Genomic DNA, 20,636 nt, shown 5'->3' with positions numbered 1-20,636 from the left:
TATCTCTAGTTAGAGCCAACAATGCTAATGATTCTGAATAGCACTGGCCACTCCTTGGCCATCCCATCCCCTCCCACCCACGGCCTCAACTATCACCTCTATGTGGATGACTCCCAAATGCCTCTTTCCAGACACAGCCACTCCCACGAGCTACAGTCCTGACTTCCCAGCTTCCTGTTGGATGGAGCCAACACCCTATGTAGAAAACCAGACTCCTGTCCTCCCTTTTCTCCCTCTTTCAATTCTTCCACCTAACTTCCTCCTTCCTATTAACTGGCATCTCTTTTTTTCCCAGGACATTGGAAATTTCCCAGTCATCTCTAGCCCCTTTAATCCACACATCTACCCAGTTATTTATCATATTCTGATTTTTCTAAAAAGTTCTTCCCAGCTATTAGCCACTGACACCACCCCGGTTTAGACTCTTTCCAGTCCTTTTCACCTGGACTAGTAGAATCACCTTCTAAATGAGGTTTGTGCCCCTGACTGCCTGCTTTGATCCATCTGCTAGATGCCTGACTTCCCATCTGGTGAAGACCCAACATTCCAGCCTGCTGAGGTCATTTTGAGCCTCCATTCCATCACCTATTGTATTAGCTATTTTCCTAACTTTGAGTCATCTGAAAATTTGGGAAATAAGTCTTTTTGCCTTCAGCCAAGTATCTGACAAAAATATTAAACTGGGCTGAGCCAAAGACAAGCCTCTGGACTAGAGATCTCTTTCCAAGGGAACCCAGTGCTTATCACCGGAGGAAAGAAACTTCAAAAAAAAAAAAAAAAACAATTAGTGTCAGACACTTTTCATAAACCATCTCATTTACTCTTACAATTCTGGGTACCAAATATTGCTATCTTAATTTTAGAGGTTTAAAGCTGAGGTTGAGAATGGCTGAGTAACTTGTGAAAAGCCTACAGCCATTGAAGTGGTGGAGTTTTGATTTGTACCACAAGTTTGTGTTTGTTCCATAGCTCATGGTTTCTCTGCCACACAGCTGGATCCTCACGTTCTAATAGATACTGCACACACCTCTTAATCTGCATCCAGGGACTTTCACAGTCCAGCTTCAAACGTACCTTTGGTACAGTAAGGACTATATCATGTATCAAACAGTAATATTTTACATACTTTGTTTCATTTAATCTGAACCGAACCTATGTTCATTTTAAAGATTCAGAAACTGATGCACAGTGAGATTAAAAATAGCTTAATCTGGGAGTTCCCTGGTGGCCCAGGATGTTAAAGATCTGGCATTGTCACTGCTGTGGCTTGGCCTCAATCCCTTGCCTGGGAACTTCCACAAGGCAAGGGTACAGCCAAAAAAAAAAAAAAAAAAAAGCTTAATCTGTAAATTAAGCAACTAACTCAAATAAAGTTTCAAAAATTAGCCCCAGAAGTTCCCTTCATGGCTTCAAGCTGTGGTATAGGTGGCAGACATGGCTCGGATCCTGAGTCCTGAGTTGCTGTGGCATAAGCTGGCGGCTACAGCTCCCATTCAATCCATAGCCTGGGAACTTCCATAAGCCATAGATGTGGCCCTAAAAAGGAAAAAAAAAAAAGGTTATCCAGGTAGTAAACAGCAAAAGTGGATTTCAAACTGGGGTTTGCCTGACTAGGGATATATTTAGAAGGAAGAACAGATGGGAAGTTCGATTTACAGAGTCAATCAACATAAATTTATGGAGCACCTTTGTCACAGGATCAATATTGTGCTGGGGTTGGAGATATTAGGAGTGAACCCGCTGCGGGCTTCATGGAGCATCTGCTTTATTAGGAAAGACAGACACAGAAGTGGAAGGTAGCAGAGTGTAGTAAGGAGGGAGAAGCTCAGAAGTTTAGCCTCAGAGAGTTGAGCTTTCTGCCCTCAGTAACTGGGTCTACAAAGATTCTCTTCAGTGCAATGGGGAATGCAGGAGAAACAGGTTTGGGAAAAGACTGTGTTCGATTTGAGACGCGTTTTGGGGGAGATGTCTCACAGGCAGCTGGATACCTAGGTCTGGAGCTCAGGAGTGAGGCATGGGCCTTGCAAGATCTGGAATCATTGAGGTAAAGGTGAAACAACTCATGGAGATGGATTTACTCTAAGGATCCACAACATATCTGGGGAAAACCAAAAAAGAGAAGGCCTCAGAGAAGACCCTCTCCACCTGGCTGACTAATCCACTCCTGAGAACAAGCCCTCTAAGGACTGTTTTCACCTCTTCCCAAGCAGAAATAACGTTCCATCCTTTCCATCAAGCTGTACCCTGACTCCTTTAAGCCCTTGCTCTGCTCCAGAAAACTCCAGCCCAGAGCTCCCTCTCCTGGACTCAAGCCATTTAACAGCTGACCAGGGATACTGAAAATTTCAGGTATTTGTGCCCTGTCTCCCTAAGTGGACTAAAAGATCTTTGATGGGAAATCTGGGTATAACATTAGGAATGCAGTGAATTTCCTCTTTAAAGAACCAACCAATAGTATTCAATTTCAAAAGTGTGAAAAAGAAATAGCAGAGCATTCATGTGAACTAGTTACTCCAGATGAACCCAAATGCCTTTTTCAATACAACAGCAACAATGTCCTGGGCACTGTCCCAAGATTCCCCCTGAGCCTCTGCACTGAATAGAGCCAGTGAAGGTAAGCATTTCTTGCCTTTCCTTGGGTCTTCTGGTCTATTTCTTCTTTAGTTCCAGCAGCCCTTACTTCCAGAACTCTTCAAGTTGAAATTTCTTCAGAAGAGAAGACATGAGGCTGAAAATGTTTTACTTGAGAAAACACCAAGCAGTAGCCATAGAATCCACTTTCCTGTCAGTTAAGTCAGAGTTTTAACCAAACCCCTTTAGCAAAATATTGTCTAATTTTACAATTTATAAACGAGTGCACATCCGTGGTGTTTAAATTACCCTCCCATAAATAGGCAATGTTGGAAATACTGAGAAAGGGAAAGAGTAACATCTTGTTTCACAAATTACAGAAATTCTCGGGTTTTTCAACTGCATCATCACCTGGCTCAGGTGAACTCAGCTGGGCAGTGGCCATGGGAATCTTGCTCACCAGCATCCCCCATCAGCCAGCAGAGTGCCTGACACGTGGGAGTGAGTCAAAAGGACAGCTAAATGTACGGATGCTGAACGGATGAGAAAAGAAGTCTGGGAAAAAAACAAAATTGTGGGGGAAAACAAGGAGACAGGGAATGAAGGACAATATGTAAGTAGCAAGAATGTGAAGAAGCCTGAGGCAGAGACAACCAACCACCTCCTCATATCGTAGGCTCAGATTCTCCTCAATTTCTTCACAAAGACACTGACACAGGAGCTAAATCTTTGGGTCAGTTTTCTCAGTCCTGTAGCTGTCATGTGCACACTTATAGAACTGACCAGTCAATATTTTTGTTTTTTAACTGTTTCTCTCTTCCTTTCTATATGCCTTAGGAAGACTTTTTGTTTTTCAACCTTTCACTAGACTAAGATTTGACACTGAATATGACCATTACTAGACTCTAAGCTTGTCTTTCAGGTTTGCTGCTTTGATATGTAACATCCCATCAGTCCAGAAAAGGGGGCTGAGGTCCACATTCAGTTTCTGGAATCCTCACAGATGGTGCCTAACTCTTTAATAGTAGAGTTCCAATCTTCCTATCTTATGAGCAGTGCAAAGAAAGGAGAGCATCCCAGTTTAAAAATTTTTAAAAAGATGTTACATGTTCATCTCAGATGAAGAGCCCCAATTAACCAATCTACACTTTATCCTCCTTACTCTCTCCCACAGGAATAGTGTCCCCAGCCCCTCACCACCTCTGAAGCTGCCCCTGTCACTCTCAGGAAAGCACAGGGGTCTCCTGGAATTCAATCCATGCACACTCAGGAGCAGCAAGCTAATTTTAATACAAGTCTTTGATGACCATGGCTAACATAAAGCTACTCTAAAAATAAAAATGAAGTGAAATCTAAATGGGTTCTAGATTAATCTCTCTTTTACAGACAGAGTTCGTTAACACAATAAAAACAAACTGACACAAGATTGCAAACACAGCTTAATGATGGGAAACTTGTTAATATAGCACACCAGTAGTTCAAATGTGAAAAAAAGCATATGATCATCTCAAAGACTACCTTTTTGGCTTTTAACAAAATTCAATCCCTTTCATAAAGAAAATAATCTAAGAGTATAAAACTACTTCCTCAAAGTGATTTAAACTATTTTCAACTAAAAGCCACCATCAACTTATTAGTAAATATGAAAAGCATCTCCATTAAAATCCAGAATAAAATTTAAATGTGTACTATCCTTCCTCTTAGTCATTAAAGTTTAAATTTCTGAGTTAAAAAAGAAATAATGATTATTTGCATATAATACAATTCTCAACCTAGAAAGCTCAGGAGAATAAGCTAAAAAATTAAGTTGATTAAATAAAAAACATAAAATATATTTAAAAATAAGAAATACAGGCTCCCTGATGGCCTAGTGGTTAAGGACTCAGCATTGTCACTGCTGTGGCTCAGATGACAGCTGTGGCTCAGGTTTGAGCCCTGGCCTGGGAACTTCTACATGCTGCAGGTGCAGCCAATTAAAATATATACACACACAATTAATATAAGGATTACTATAAAACTTCACTAAGAGATTAAAAATAAGTAAACTAAGAAATATACCCATCTGGAAAGACTACATATGTAAACATATTAATTCTTCCCAAATTAATATATACATTTATTACAATCCCAATTAAAATATCAACAGGTTTTTTTAGATGCTGACAAAATGTCTCAAAATTTAATTTATAATATTTTGAGAAAAAGAAGGAAACAATAATTACAGTGAGAGAGAACTTGCTTTATGTGATATTAATATATATTATAAGGTTAAAATAATTAAAACAGGGTGGTACCCATGCAGTAATTTACAGATAGAAAGATTAGGCCTAAAATTGACTTTAGAATATACAAAATAAGCTTAGGAATTATCTAAGATTATCCAATAAATATATTATTTAAGGAAATTATATAATATATATGAGGAAATAAATATATTATGAAGGAAAATTAATTATTTAGAAAGCCGGTTATAATATGCAGCAAAAAAAAAAGTGATTCCAAATGAATAGCTGACTATAACTAAAAGTTTAAAAAACTAAAATATAGTTAATCACAGAAAGTATATAAATTTAAAAGCCATGGAAGTAATCAGCAGGGAGGACATACACGTATCTGGCCAAATGGAAATTAAAATTTTATATTCATTAATCCTGGCGCAGTGGTTAGCGAATCCGACTAGGAACCCTGAGGTTGTGGGTTCGATCCCTGGCTTTGCTCAGTGGGTTAAGGACCCGGCATTACTGTGAGCTGTGGTGTAGGTTGCACACGAGGCTCGGATCCCACATTGCTGTGGCTGTCGTGTAGGCTGCCAGCTACAGCTCTGATTAGACCCCTAGCTTGGGAACCTCCATATGCCACAGGAGGGGCCCTAGAAAAGGCAAAAAGACAAAAAAAAAAAAAAAATTCCAGGGAGTTCCCGTCGTGGCGCAGTGGTTAACGAATCCGACTAGGAACCATGAGGTTGCGGGTTCGGTCCCTGCCCTTGCTCAGTGGGTTAACCATCTGGCGTTGCCATGAGCTGTGGTGTAGGTTGCAGACGCGGCTCGGATCCCGCGTTGCTGTGGCTCTGGCGTAGGCCGGTGGCTACAGCTCCGATTCGACCCCTAGCCTGGGAACCTCCATATGCCGAGGGACCGGCCCAAGAAATAGCAACAACAACAAAAAAGACAAAAAAAATTTTATATTCATTAGAAACATGATAAACATTTCAAAATATATCTCATTAATATTTATATATAGTATCCCATAGTAGGATGAACATAATTCACTTAATTATGATTAACAAAGTTAGGTGAAAAATTATAAAACATGAAAGTACGATCCAATTTGGAAAAAAGCAGAAAAAAAGAACCCTGGAAAGCTATGACTCAAGCATTAGTTATAACTCTAGGTGGTAGAAATAGAGATTTTATGTATTTTTTTATTCTGGTTTTCTCTATTTTCCAAATCATCCCAACTTAACTTGCATTATTTTGTAAACAGAAAAAAGCGCTAGTTGAGAAAAACAGCATCAAATAACAGTGATAGGAAATACTTGAAAATACGATAAATTTTTTTCTTAATTCATTAAGAAGTCTCAAATAAAGAAAGACAAATGGACAAAGAACACAATTAAGTAATTAACCAATAGAAAGCACAATATCATTTATTTTTCATAATCACAAAAATGCACAAACTATGAAGTCAAGTTTGGTTTCTCTCACTGACACACCACTGAAAAGACCACTCTAGGAGATCATTAGTAGAAATGCAAATTGGCACAACCCTTTTAGAGAGCACCTTGGCAGTACATATCTTGAGCCTTTAAAAAAGTTCTCCACTTGATCTAGTTATTTCACTTCTAGGACTCTGCACTAGAGGAAGACTCAGAGACTGAGGCAACGGAGAGTTACTTAAATAGAAGAAAAACAGGGATCAACAACTGCATGTCCAGTAAGAGGGAAATAGGTATGCCCTCCTTGGGACCACAACATGAGAAAACGAGACCCAGCCACTGAAATCAAGGTTTGGAAACAGCTAATGGTGTGGGAGTATCTTAATGATGGAATGTTAGGCAAAGAATCCAAGATTGAAAAATGTATTATTTATCTACAATATGCTCTTAATTTTCTTTGAAACAAACAAAAGTCCCAGTTCTGCTGCTCCCCAGCCAGGAGGCTTTGGTCAAATCTTAGTCTCTCAGAAGACTAGTTTCCTTAACTCTGAAAGTGACAGGGGAACAACTGGATTCCTCATTTTTCACTGTTGCATGACTTAGCTTATAATAAAAGTAACAAATGGGAGTTCCCATCATGGCACAGAGGAAACGAATCCAACTAGGAACCATGAGGTTGCAGGTTTGATCCCTGGCCTCGCTCAGTGGGTTGGGGATTTGGCGTTGCCGTGAGCTGTGGTGTAGGTCGGAGACTCGGCTTGGATCTGGCGTTGCTGTGGCTCTGGTGTAGGCCGGCAGCTGTAGCTCCGATTAGACCCCTAGCCTGGGAACCTCCATGTGCCACGGGTTCGGCCCTGAAAAGACAAAAGACAAAAAAAAAAAAAAAGGTAGTAAATAATCATAAACAGATGCATAATGTCTGCATTAATAATTAAAAGAATTTTGTTAAAATTATTTTGGATTAAGCTTTTTAATTACTTCATTTTTACTGACGTATAGTTGACATACAATATACTAATTTCAGATGTACAACATAGTGATTCAATATTTTCATAGATTATACACCATAAAAAGCTATTATAAAATATTGACTATATTCCCTGTGCTGTATATTACACCCCTGTGACTTATTTATTTTAAAACTGCTAGTTTGTACCTCTTAATCCCCTTAATCCCTTCACCTATTTCACCCCAACCCCTACCCCTCTCCCCTGTGGTAGCCACTAGTTTATTCTCTGTATCTGTGAGTCTCTTTCTGCTTCATTATATATGTTCATTTGTTTCGTGTTCTATATTCCACATATAAATGAAAACATATAATATTTGTCTAAAATTTCTTTATTTTTAAACTAATCATCTAAAAAAGTGACATCTTTTAGACCTGACTGCTTAGCTAGTGATAGTTCATTAGAAATACGTGACAGGGCTAGAAATAAGCACGCTCTCTTATCCTCTGTAACTAATTTGATCTGGGCTTGCCTGCCTGAGTCAGGAACACACTTCACCTGTTGTCAGCCATCCCATGACTTGGCACTGGTGAGGCCCCGCCCATCCTCAGTCAGCAAAGGGTTGTTAGTCAAAATTCCAAATCCAGGAGATGCCCCAGGAGAATCTGCAAGGCTGTCCGACTGCTGTTGCACCGATAGTAGAAGAAAGTCATTTTTTGGAGTTCTTTTATATTTATAAACTTATGTAATTTCTGTGAACAGCTCAGAAGTTCCTGTGGTCCTCTCTTAGACTCATAAAATAATTGAGCATACTTCTTTCACAAATGCTTGGAACTTTACCAATCCCTCTGACTATGAATTTGAAGACCCTGCCAGAGGCATGATGAAAGAACAACCTCAGGCACAGAAGACCAGGCTGAGTTAGGGACTAATTAGCCTGCTGAGTAGAAGAGAAGGGAATCTGAATTTTCTCAGACCCCAGCAGTTAACAAAACTGCAGACCAAGTGAGGCTCACACTCTACCCTGTCATCCAAATTCATTCCGCCTTTGGAGGGGAAAAGGAATATAATTTCATGCCAAAAGCATTTAACTTCTGTGAATTTTATCTACCTCTGAGACTGACAAACCAGACTTAGAGAATGCTTCCTTCCTCCAGGCAAATATATCACAGGTGAAAATACGTTCATCAATGAAATCTGAGTTCGTGTTGTTAATAATAACAAATGAATTGAAACTTTCTTTAGAAATGACAGTAACTTGAACTAACTCCAGTGATATCCAAATTAAACTGTGTTATATGATATTTTAATCCCAGATGTGTCTAGTATGCACTTGGTCACATGTGTTTTTCCCAATGATTTTTTTTTTCCATTCTCTGGATTTTCCATAGCCAGTGATATTATATAGTTTAAACCTAAAAATGAAGTCATCAAAACAGAGTTTCTCCTTGCTTCTGCCTCTTCCTTAATTCTGAATATAGTAGTCTTACTGTTTTATTATTAATATGTAGCTGTTCCTACAAGGCAATAAAATACATAAATGCTAACCACATTTTGTTACAGCTCTGAAGTTGTTTACATGTGTAATCAGCCCCTCTGAAGGAGACCTTGCAGTATTTTTATAACTGTAGCACATTTCACTGAGGCCACCACAGAGCAGATTACTCCACAGTCAGCAACAATGCCACCACTACGTAGATAATGGCACTGGCCAGCACTGTTTGACCAATAACCCCATCAAGCCTAGCTACCCTGTTTGTTTATTTTCTTAAATCTTAAGGGTGGAGGGGAAAGGATGCAAGAGTATTAAGTCTGCATTATGGACCCAACTTCCTAGAGAATAAGCAGGGAAGAGACTGCAGTTCCACTCCACCCCTGTGGTCCCAGCCCCCACAGCTAGTGGCCAGGAAGGAAAGAATAAATATCCTGCAACTCCTGAAAGCAAAGGGGACCTTCTTCTGGACAGAGGCAAAGAGACCTCGAGGAGGTGAGATGTGCCTTTGCACCCATGATAAGCAGCCTTGTGCCACTGCACCTGAAGTCACCTGTGGTCAGGGACAATGGACATCTCAGGGGCAACCAGGCAGAGAAAGGAGTAACAGAAATAAGATCCCTGGCTGCAGCACCACCTGAGAACAAATCCCCATGAAGAGATGAAGCTAGATTCTTTTTCTGACATTCCTTTGGGAAACTCAGAATAAAAAACATCAATAGAATTTTGTTAATTCTTATTGCATTTCTGGCACTGTTCTAAGCCTTCCATATGAGATAAACAATCTCATTTATCAGGTGCTACTATTACCCCTCCCATCATGTGAATGAGGAACTTTATGCCCTGGTAGAACAAGTACTTTGCACAAGGTCATACAGATTGCATACAAATAGTTGAGCCCGGTAAACAAATCCAAGCAAGTTGGTTCCAGATCCCCAACTTGCAAAATGCAATTAGAGAAAATACAGTGCATTCTGTTTTTTTGTACATTAAAATCCCTGGGCTAAAGGTCACACATAATGTGCCTTAACTTTGGGTTTAGGTCTTCTCAAACTTCTGTCTCTCTAGCTATAGCACTGCCCTTTCATGCCAAATCTAAGGCAGGACCTCACTATATAAATAAAATGAGTAAGAGCCAGGCAGCTCAGCAGAAGCTGGATGAAGGCTGAGATCTTCATCTCCTGCCATCTCCCTTACCTGGCAGAGGCCCCAACACACAGTTGGAAAACCACGAATCCAAACCAATACCACTCTGAATTATGTGCTTGAAAGACAAAAGAAGCACAACTCACTCAAAAACCAGCAACAGCCAGCTAAACCAAAGGAAAGGCAAAAATAACCACCACCCACCTTCCAGCAGTTACAGAGGTAGCTCGCCATCCAGGCCCTGACACCAATCATCTCAAGTTTGAGTATTTGAGGGGCCAGAAGGAGGTGGAATTCAGGGCTGGAGCAGAGAGTCAGGAATGAGGCAAATCCAATAAACAGGCAGAGGTGGGAAGGAGAGCCAAGAGGGCGCCGGGGCCAGCGGTCTGTGGTGAGTGAGCGGGGCTGCTGTAGGAACAGAGGTGGGAATCTGAGAGGGAGCCAGCACAGGAACTGCTCCCAGAGCCAGAGTCCTCGGCTTCAAGTAGTCCACACATATTATGTGAGATAGGAATGGCAAAAACTTACCAAGCATCTCAACACTCACCTAGCTACCTTTCTTTCTTCCTTCCTTTTTTCCTCTTTTTCTTTGTTTCCTTTCTTCCTTCCTTCGGGTGGGGATACCATACCACCTTCCTTCTCGCTGATTCAAAGAGCACCTTTCCCTTCCTTACAGTTACAACCACTCACGATCGATCCTGTCAGCATGAGCAGACAGAAATGCCTGCTTTGGGGAGTTCTGTGGGTAACAGCTAAGTGAGCCAGACTGTGTAGATTTCACATCTCAGCTCTACCCTGTTCTAACTGTCTAACTTTGGGCAAGTTACCTAACCTCTCGGTGCCTGAGTTTCCTCTTCTATGATAGGGAGATAAGAAAAGTACCTACCTCAGAAGGTTGTTGTGAGGAGGACAGATAAATACACATAAAGTACTTAGAACAGTACCTAGCAGTGTTTCAACCAAATGCTGGCTATTATCATTCTCTTATTTTGACAGCTTTCATTTCCCTCCTGACCACTTTCTTTTTCCTCTTCCACATGCTATTAGTTTCCTATTGCTGCTGTGACAAATTGCCACAAATGTGGTGGCTTAAACAATACAAATTTGTTATCTTACAGTTCTGGAGGCCAGAAGTCTAAAATGGGTTGGCAGCGCTGACTTCCTTCTGGAGGCTCTAGGGAAGAATCCTTTTTCTTGCCTTTTCCAGCCTCCAGAGGCAGCCTGCATTCCTTGGCTTCTCAGCCCTTCCTCACATTACCCCTACCTCCTACGGGGGACTCGGCTCCTCTGGCCTCTCTCTTATAAGAACCTCTTGATTAGACTGAACCTACCTAGATAATCCAGGATAGCCCTCTCATCTCAAAATCTTTAATTTAATCACATCTGCAAAGTTTATTTTGTCATTTTTTAAAATTTATTTATTTATTTTGCTTTTTAGGGCTGAACCCATGGCATATGGAAGTTCCCAGGCTATGGGTCCAATCAGAGGTGTAGCCTCCTGCCTACGCCAGAGCCACAGCAACGCCAGATCTGAGCTGTGTCTGCAACCTACACCACAGCTCACAGGAATGCCAGATCCTTAACCCACTGAGCAAGGCCAGGGATTGAACCCTCAACCTCATGGTTACTAGTCGGATTCATTTCTGCTGAGCCACTACAGGAACTCCTCTTTCGTCATGTTAAGTAACATGTTTACATGTTCCCAGGATTAAGAGTTCGACAACTTTGGGAGGGCCCCTGACATCATTCAAACCACCACACTTGCCTTTCCAAAGCCTAAAGTTGTAGACTGGCAACACTTAGGTAGGCCCAGAGAGAAAAGACAACAATATTAGTGGCTATCTTTTTGAGTGCTGACTAGGTACCTTTCTATTATGCAAACTGCTGTAGGTGCATTACCTTACTTAAGTCTCATAGCAACCCCATAAAAGTACTCTCTTATAGAAACAATAATTTCTTGTCTAAGGTTGAACAGCTAGCAGGTGGCAAACCTATGTAAACTCAGGTAAATTTGATCCTAGAGCCCTTGTGTTTGAAAAAGTGCTATGTTCCTATGCCTTAAGCTATTATAGGTAGAGGCAATGACCACTAGGGGCCTTGGAGATTATGCCACCAGAGGTATACATGCTTCTGGGACACAGAGTCAGGGGTCCTGCACAGCCTGTGCTATAAGGCCCAGATGGCAGAGCCTTCAGAACATTTTCTTACACTCAAAGCAGAAAGCTTATGATTACTCAATAATTTCTTCAAAAGCAGGTTTAGAACAAAAAGCCAAGAGACCAGCTGGAGAGGTAAAGTTCAAAGCATGTTCTTAACCCACCCCACTCACTACCATCCCTGCAGTTCTAATCAACCTCCTGAAAAAATGTAGAAACTCAGTCTCCCCTGGAAAGACTTCCAAATGAGACAGATTGATCCAGATCCTTTGATGTTTCAGAGCCCTGGGATGTTTCACCAGGATGTTTCAGAACCCCAGCTGGCCACCAGAATGGCTCCACCCATAGCACAAGTGTCAGTATCCACCAGGACCAAACCATCCCTTGCCTTCTGCCCCACAACAGTTAGGAGTATACAAGCTCCCAGGTGCCCCAGGTTTCAATTAAGTGTCCAGTGGTTTTTACCAACAGCCACAATGAACAACCCCTTTTCATACCAATTCTTACACAGTAAAAAGCTCAAAACCAACTGTGATGAGCACAAGGTGGAAAAGGGCAAGCTAAACAGTTGCTAAGCATGCCAATTACAGTGGTTTAACTATCCGAAGCATTTCAAAACCTCACCTGCTAAGCAACTTAGCCATAGCCCTATCTTACACTTTCTAAAGAGGTAAGTTAAAGCTATTTGGTTTCACCCAGTCAAGAGAGCCAGTCATTCGTTTTGGGTGATGAGCCCAGAGTCCAGTGCAGGAAAGCAAAATGATCAAGGGAATGGAGTCTGGAGCCGGCCTGCTCTGATTGGATCCTGGACCTGACACTTTACTGCTGGGACTTCATGCAAGTTACATAACCTTTTGGTTCCTCATTTTCAAAAGGGGCATAACAATAGCGGTCCATATGCCCTTATTCAAAATTAGAAGTTCTTTTGGCTTTTGTAATGGTTAAAACAGTACACATGCCATACAATAAATACTGCTGTAGGTGGAATCTGCAGCAAATATGTCCATTATCTCTGAGATGAAAAGGTGTAACTAGTTCTTACCAGGTGAGAAAAATAAAGACTATACTCATATCAACTCAGACCGAATTCTGTAGCCAAAATTATGAAAACCACAGTTTTGAGAGTTTTTAGATTTTAGAATTGCAGGTATGGGATAACAGATCTCTGGCATTTACCTCCTCACATTGTTATTAGGGATTAATGAATTAACAGATATAAGGTGCTTTAGAATACTGTCTGGCCTGTAAACAGTATTATTTAAATAATGTTACCAGCAACAACTACTACTATTATCTTCATCAAAATAGATTTAGTAGGGGACTATAAGCAGGAAATTTTACAATTATGACTAAATTTGGTTTGGAAATCAGTACCTTGGGGATGAACAGTCATTAATCCTTTAGAACAATATTCCAGAGCAGAATTTCTGAAACGATGAACAAGTTCTACCTCTAGTATGGGCAGCAACTCACAATATGTAACTATTAAACACTTGAAATGTGGCTAATTTCATTTAAATCTAATTAATTTAAGTGCTGGAGTTCCCTTCATGGATCACTGGTTAATGAACCCAACTAGCAACCATGAGGTTCGATCCCTGGCTTCACTCAGTGGGTTGGGGATCCAGTGTTGCCGCGAGCTATGGTGTAGGTCACAGACATGGCTTGGATCCCGCGTTGCTGTGGCATAGGCCGGCAGCTACAGCTCTGATTAGACCCCTAGCCTGGGAACCTCCACATGCTGCGGGTGCGGCCCTAAAAAAAGACAAAAGACAGAAAAAAAAAATTTTAAGTGTAAATAACCACATGTGGCTTGTGGCTACCATACTGGACAGTACAGCTGTAGAGGGCTGGGTTCCAATCTGGCTCCTGAAAACCTATTTAAACCATAATACAGATGAGTTACAGCATCAATAAAAACAAGCCTGACTTCTGCACCCTGGGGGGCAGAGAGAACCACATGAGGCTGAACACAGTTTCACTTCCTTTCTAGTCCCTATAGTTAGTCAACAACAAAGTGCATCTTTGATAGCTTCTTTCTCTACTCCCCACTTCCCCATCTCCAACTCTCCTCCTGGAGGCCCCACTTACCTGCACCACATGCTTCTCTAAGCCCCCATTAATACATCCTAGTTCTTCTATAGGAGTATCATGCTTCTCATCATCTGCCTTTCCTCTCCCCAACCAATTCCCCACTTGCTCAATGCCAAGATCTCAACCAAATATCCAGAGAAAAGCAACCTGATCAAACAAATTCACACTCCAAGCTGTTACTGCTTTTTCTGGCTTCTTACCTGCTTCTCCCTCTACAATCGAAACTCTAAATTATTGTATTCCCCCAGATCCTCTCTTCCCTGAAGTAGAGGGAGCCCCGGAAGAGAAAGAAGACCCCTGACTGAAGCAGTTCTTGTCCTATGCAGCCTGATTGTCAGCCAGGTGTGTGAAAGGCAGGGCCTGCCAACACACACACACACACACCCCCACACACACGTGCAGAGCAGCCTCGGTGCAAATAACTTCTCATGCTCAGGCATAGGAAATAGTCCCTGCTCTCTGTTTTAGAAGACATTAAGCACAGCTCTTTTCAATTTTCCTTTAGTCATTTAGAAACTTGTAGGTAACAAACTGCACATCAAATAAATTGTTTAAAGTATATAACAGAAGCCCAGAGAAGACTGTGACTAAGATTAGTTGCAAGTAGAAAAAGAAAACCAACCACCTTCACTGGAATCTAGCTTCCCCACAGCCCACTTGAGCATGGAATTTTTAATGACACAGGTCAACCTTGGAGCACATCCAAGGAGCTTATGTTACTAGAAGGACTGGAAGACTGTCCCTCCAGCACTTATTTGGTCCCAAGGCTTGACCCAAAGACGATTATTATACATGGCTCCTGAGTAAAAGGAATATTTCCCTTGTGGGGCTGTAAATGGAGGACAATTTACACGGTAAACATTACGCTCTTCTCTGAATCCTTTCAATTATTATATCATCCCCTTCTCCAAAGTAGAGATGTGTACTGAAGAGGCAAAGTCACAACATTATTTCTAGAGGGGCTTCTAGGTGCAAAGATTGTGCCAAGAAAGCCTCTCTTAATGCCTTCAATCAGAAAAAAAGAAACATCTACACAAATAACTCAAAGAACAAAAGGAGAAAGCCCTCAAAGGTGAAACGCTGCAGGCAGCAGAGCTGGGGAAGGCTGATTGTTTGGGGCTGGAGTATCAAGGAAGGTTTCAAAGCAACAAAACTCAGACTGAAGGATGGTTAAGTTCTGGAGTGGTGAAATGGAGCAGGAAAGGCACTTAGGAAGAGCAAAGGATGTTCTAGGTGACAATATTGTCAGGCATACTTCAGAAAGTATTTAGGAAGTCATGGCTGCATCCAGCATCCAGAGACAGTCCACCTCCCACCCCTTCTCCCCCAATACCAACGAGGCCCTCTCCCTGCATCTATGGGATCACCTGCATCCACTTCCCCAAATAGGTTCTCAAAAATTCTCCCTGGTAGAGTGCAGCACTACTTGGCCTCAGCTATGCCCATTCTGTGGCAGCAGCTCCACCCTATCCCTACCAGGGGTTTCTACAAGAAACACAAGGAAACACACTAATCCTGCAGGGATCTAAATGACCTACTGGCAAATTGTGCATGATGCAACTAAAATTAAGAACCATGTGGAAATAAAACTTTTCCAAGTGAATCCTACTTAACATCTAGTCAGGGATCTCGCTTTTTAAAATGACGCTTTTTGAATCTTTGAATGACGGATCACTCTTACACTGAATAATTAGTTGAGTCAGTTGAACCAAGTGTCTCATGGCTTAAACACAAAACAAGGGCGGGGGTGGGGGGAAGGACCACAAATCTACACTGTGCATTGAACATGAGCCACAACGGAGGACTTTTCCTTCTCGGTTATTCATTATCACAGCATTGGAGGACTTTGAGAGACGACGCAGCCATTCTTTTAGTTACCAGTTAAAGTGAGACCAGATCCAATATTGTATTTTCTAGGACTTGATGCAGCTCATCTCTCCAGGAACAATCTCTTGATCACTTTCCTTGAAATACTGTTGCTAGGTACCGCCCTCAGAAAGAGCTTATATTTTCTTCTTGGTACTGCACACACAAAATGCAGTGGAGACCTGAGGGAAACATCGGAAGCGGCGAAGGGAACACTTAACAATGTGTCCCCCAGCCCCTGTGAAGGCTGGCCTGCATCCCCTCGGGAGTCGCCTGCCTCCGGTCTCCCCCGGGGGCGGGGGGAGGGGAGGAGACACTCTCCCGCCAGGTACCAGGAGTCAGGCTGCTGCCCTCGGCGGGTCTACTGGATTTGGTGACTAAAAGCCCACCTCGCCCTTCTCCAAGCCTCAGGAACCAGAGCTACAGAGTAAGCCTCCTCACCTTTCCTCTTCTGGCGGTCACGCCGGAGTCCCCAAGCGCAATGTCCCTCTGGAACGCCCCTGTCCCTAGCGGCGTCGGGTGTCCCCGCTACTGTGTGTCAGCGGCGGAGCGGGTGCCAGCAGCGCGCAGAGCCAGGCAAGCGCCCGGGAGGCAGAGCGCGGTGAGCGCCGCCCGCCCGCCGCCGCTCCCGCCCGGGGTCCGCCGCCCCCGCCGTCCGCCGACCTCCCGGTCCGCGTCGCCGTGTGCGCCCCCGCCCGGCGCCGCTCCCTCGCTCCGCGCCCGCCGAGCTCTGCGCGCTGCCCGGACGGCGGCGTGGGCAGCAGCGGGGCCCCCGCCCTGGGCCGGGCTTTCCCAGAACTTGCCCGCCCCGGGTGAGAGGCCGAGAGCGCCGCCGCGGGCTGCCTGGCGGCCGGGGGAGCGGCCAGAGACGGACCCGCCCCCGGTCACGGGCAGCGCGGAGAAGGCGGGCGCGAGGGGCGGACCCCGCCGCCATCCCAGTCCTGGCCGCGGGCCGCGCGACCCCAGCCCGGCCTCGGCCTCCGGGTCGGCCCGGGGCCCGGGCCCCGGGCGGGAGATGACAAGAGCGCGGCGGGGTCGCCCGGTTCCGGGGAGGGCGGGAACTCGGTACCTTCGGTCACGGGAATTCAGTCTCGCACCTTCGGTCAGGGGCCGTCCCTCTTTGATACTCAGGGAAACTTAGGCTCTTGGAGGCTGAATTACTTGACCAAGGTTTCTCTGGGAAGGGCAGCACCAGAGCCCCAATGTGTCCGGTCGTTCATCTCACAAATGTTTATTGAGTACCACAGTGAGCCCAGCGCCAGGCTCAGGAGATACTCTTTGACTCCTGATAGTGACCAGCCAAATGATGACATCCAGGTCTGTGAACTCCAAATCTAGTGTCTTCCATTGCTGAAGCAAATATGGGAATGTTCACCGCTGCCAGAAATGCAGGCTCTTCATGGAGTCTTCCCTAATCACTGAGGTGATTTTTACACCCAACTGACAGTCAGGAGAGCCAGGGACCTGGAGAAAAATCGAGCTTTCATCCCTCTCCCTTTCCCCTAAATCGTCCCCCTAATTGACAAACCTTCTAATGGACAAACCATTCCATAGGCCTGACCCATTCTCCTACATTCAGTCAGGACCAATTCCTATGGCCCCTACTCCTCCCATTTGTCCTCTCCTTGATAGAATCATCCCTCACACCACAGCCGTTATTACTCTTCCTCTTCTACAACTTTTATCTGCACAGAAACCTTCATTGGCTCCTTCCAAAATAACTTCCCATGACTGTAGGAACCCAATAAGTTCTGGTTAATGTGGACCACCCAACATGATGTTTCTCCCACCCCAACTCTGTACTCCTCCTTAGGCTGAGCATCTACCTGGAGCATTACTGCCTCCTCCTACACACTTTCCTCCTGCTCAGTTTTGACCCTTTCAGGTCACTTTTAAGAGTGACTTCCTCTCCTTTGAGCCTCCAGAGCACAGGAGGGGTTGGAAGGAGAATGCACAGGAGGGCACCAAAAATTCTGCCTATAGAAAAAATATGCTAGCCTAGTCCTTAAATTGTTTTGCTGTTTTCCCACCACTAGGATTTAAATGAAATTCAACATTCCCTCCTCCCTTGAGATCTGGCTTCAGAAAGATCTCTGCAGAAGCCTCTGAGGAAACTGTTTATGAAAAGCCCAAGATCTTAGCCCTAAAAGAAAATAGTGAGTAGTCCATTTACTCCAACCTCTGAGACTGCATGGTGCTGGACAGGTGAATGAAGAAGCCAGGAAAAAGGAAGCATCACTAACTGTACACAAGGTAGGCTCTTTATTTAATATACAATTTTATATTATGACTTTATAATGCATTGAATGAAGCTAGTAATATCCAACATCATCAATCACCTGGAGCCCCCAAAGATTTCTATTAAGAAAAAAAAATAGGCACAAGGGAATTAGATTGTTGCAAACTGGTGACTGCGCAAGCAGTTAACATCGAATCCTCCATATGAGTCATTGCACCATTAGTAACCAAGGAAAGTCTAGGCCCATTAAGCAGGGAAGTTATCTGAGTGTGATAATCAATATCACCCCATCCTTAGAAAAGGGCGCCTCCCCCAAATCTTTACAAAGAGAGCAGGTCCAGATCAATGTCCTTTTTTCGGCCCCCTTGCTCCTTCTCTGAATGAGACTGAAGGGAGCCATGTCCCTGAGGCTGCCTCACCGCATTGGAATGTCTGAGCTAACAGTGCTTCCAGAGGGTTCATTGCTCCTCTGCACAGCACTGCCCAGACTTTCTGGAGATTTTAATTCACTCCTCAGCCTCGCCAACGGTTGCACACAAGGTGCCTTTTTTACACCCTGCTCTCTGTTCAGAGAAACACACAGACCATCTCAGGGGAACAATGGCTCCATTCAAAACTTTTTCAAAAGTACAGCATATAACCTCCACACTGTGGGTTGCCGCCAGCCATTATCTGGAAGAAGAAAGACGGTCAGATAAAATGCTTGTGAACTGGGGGAGCACTGGACAATTTCCATGGAAAATTCAGCTTCAGTAAACTAAGTTATGCATCTTTGTATACAAGACCATTTTGCATGGTCAAAAACAACAACAAAGACAAAAGGACCAAGAAATAATGCCATGGAAAACTATCTAAATGTAGTGCCTCAATGTTTGAAATTTCCAAAGAACGCACACATCTCTTTTGAACTTGTTACATAATGGTCTCCATTTGATGAAAATCAATTTAAGTAAGTTATAAACGTTGGGACTAGGGAATTTCATTTGTAAAATCATTATAAGAAATGGAATCATCTCCTTACTTTCTTACTCTCTCATCCCGTAATTTTTATGATTGGGGGGGATGTCTCTGACTTCATGGTTGTCGCTGCCAGTGGGAGGCCCCACACCCCCTACTGCACATATTACAGAAAGAAAAAAAAAAATGATTGGCTCTTTGCCACACTCAACAAGCCAGCCATCAGTTAACCCATTTATAAACAAAACTTAAGGTTGGGAACTGAGCAGTCAGCACAGGCACCATTGACAGATGTACTGATCTTTGTTCAATAGAAGTGAATTGCTAAGCAGAGGAATTTGCTAACAGACTTCTGGGTAGCCTTGAAAGCCAAGGAAGAACTGGAGGAACAAGGCAAAAGTTTAGGAGTTGCCATTTCCTCCTCTTCAAAGTCACTGCTTCAGAGTGTACAGGGGTTACCAGCTGTCTGCAAATAAGCTAATGAATTCAGACAGTGGGGACAAAATAAGTTTTCCAGAGTTTGTCTCGTGTGAGGGTAGAAGTACTAAGGCGGGGTCCCTTCGTGGCTCAGTGGTTAACGAACCCGACTAGGACCCATGAGGTTGCAGGTTCAATCCCTGGCAGTGGGTTGAGGTTCCGGCGTTGCTGTGAGCTGTGATGTAGGTGGCAGACACGGCTCATATCCTGCATTGCTATGGTGTAGGCCAGCAGCTGTAGCTCTGATTCGACCCCTAGCCTGGAACTTCTATATGCTGCAGCTGCAGCCCTAAAAAGAAAAAAAAAAAGAAAAAAGAAAAAAAAAAGAAGAACTAAGGCACTTTGAGGTTGGTGAAAAACACCAACATGTTAAAGCAATAGGTAGCTCTACTTGTGTGAGGTGTTAGGAATGAGGAAGGAGACCTGTCTCTCAGTGTAGCTGGTATTAGGGGCTACTTGAGTTGATGTGGGTCCGCTTGAGTTGATATCCTCAATCAGGCAATTTATTTACCTCTCCGTGCCTCATTTTCCACTTCTGTAAACTGTACCTATCCTTAGGGTGGTTGTGAGGGACTAAATGAGTTAACCTATGTGAAACACTTAAGAAATAAACTCAGAACTTTATTTTAATTTATGTTTTTGGTATTTAAAAATCGTGCTCTCCTTTCAATATTGCAAATACCTTGTTAGTGTTTTGACGGAAAGTCTATCCTTTTTCCCTCTTGAAACATTCTGGAATCTCACTCTAATTTCTAGTTCAGTTGCTATCAGCAAAAGGCAGGTCCAGATCAAATCATTTCAAGGAGCTGTAACTAAAAATTATAAAAGCACAATTTTTAAAAAGGTTTTAAATAGGCAAGAATCTCCAAGAATAGGCAACGGAGCTAGATAGAGACTTCTCTATACGTAATTTTAATGTTTCATGTTGTTCGAAGTGGCCAAAATGTTCTGAAGAGGAAGGGAACTCTGATACGATGATGAAACTCAAAGGAAAATAATATTTGCTTGAAAATCATCATTGTCTGTCCAAACTTGG

The 20,636-nt window shown here is 43.2% G+C and overlaps 1 protein-coding gene across 1 annotated transcript in view; it reads right to left on the bottom strand.

Moving 5' to 3' along the window:
- PLCE1 (phospholipase C epsilon 1) overlaps positions 1-16,687 on the bottom strand; it is a 349,119-nt gene extending 332,432 nt beyond the window's left edge. The window contains 1 exon segment of the mRNA XM_047759463.1: positions 16,369-16,687. The gene's annotated coding sequence lies outside the window, so the exon portion shown is untranslated.
- Positions 16,688-20,636: the final 3,949 nt, after the last annotated feature.

The sequence above is a fragment of the Phacochoerus africanus genome, chromosome 15 (genome assembly GCF_016906955.1).
Source record: "Phacochoerus africanus isolate WHEZ1 chromosome 15, ROS_Pafr_v1, whole genome shotgun sequence".
Lineage (NCBI taxonomy): Eukaryota > Metazoa > Chordata > Mammalia > Artiodactyla > Suidae > Phacochoerus > Phacochoerus africanus.
This window is presented reverse-complemented; position numbering and strand designations above follow the sequence as displayed.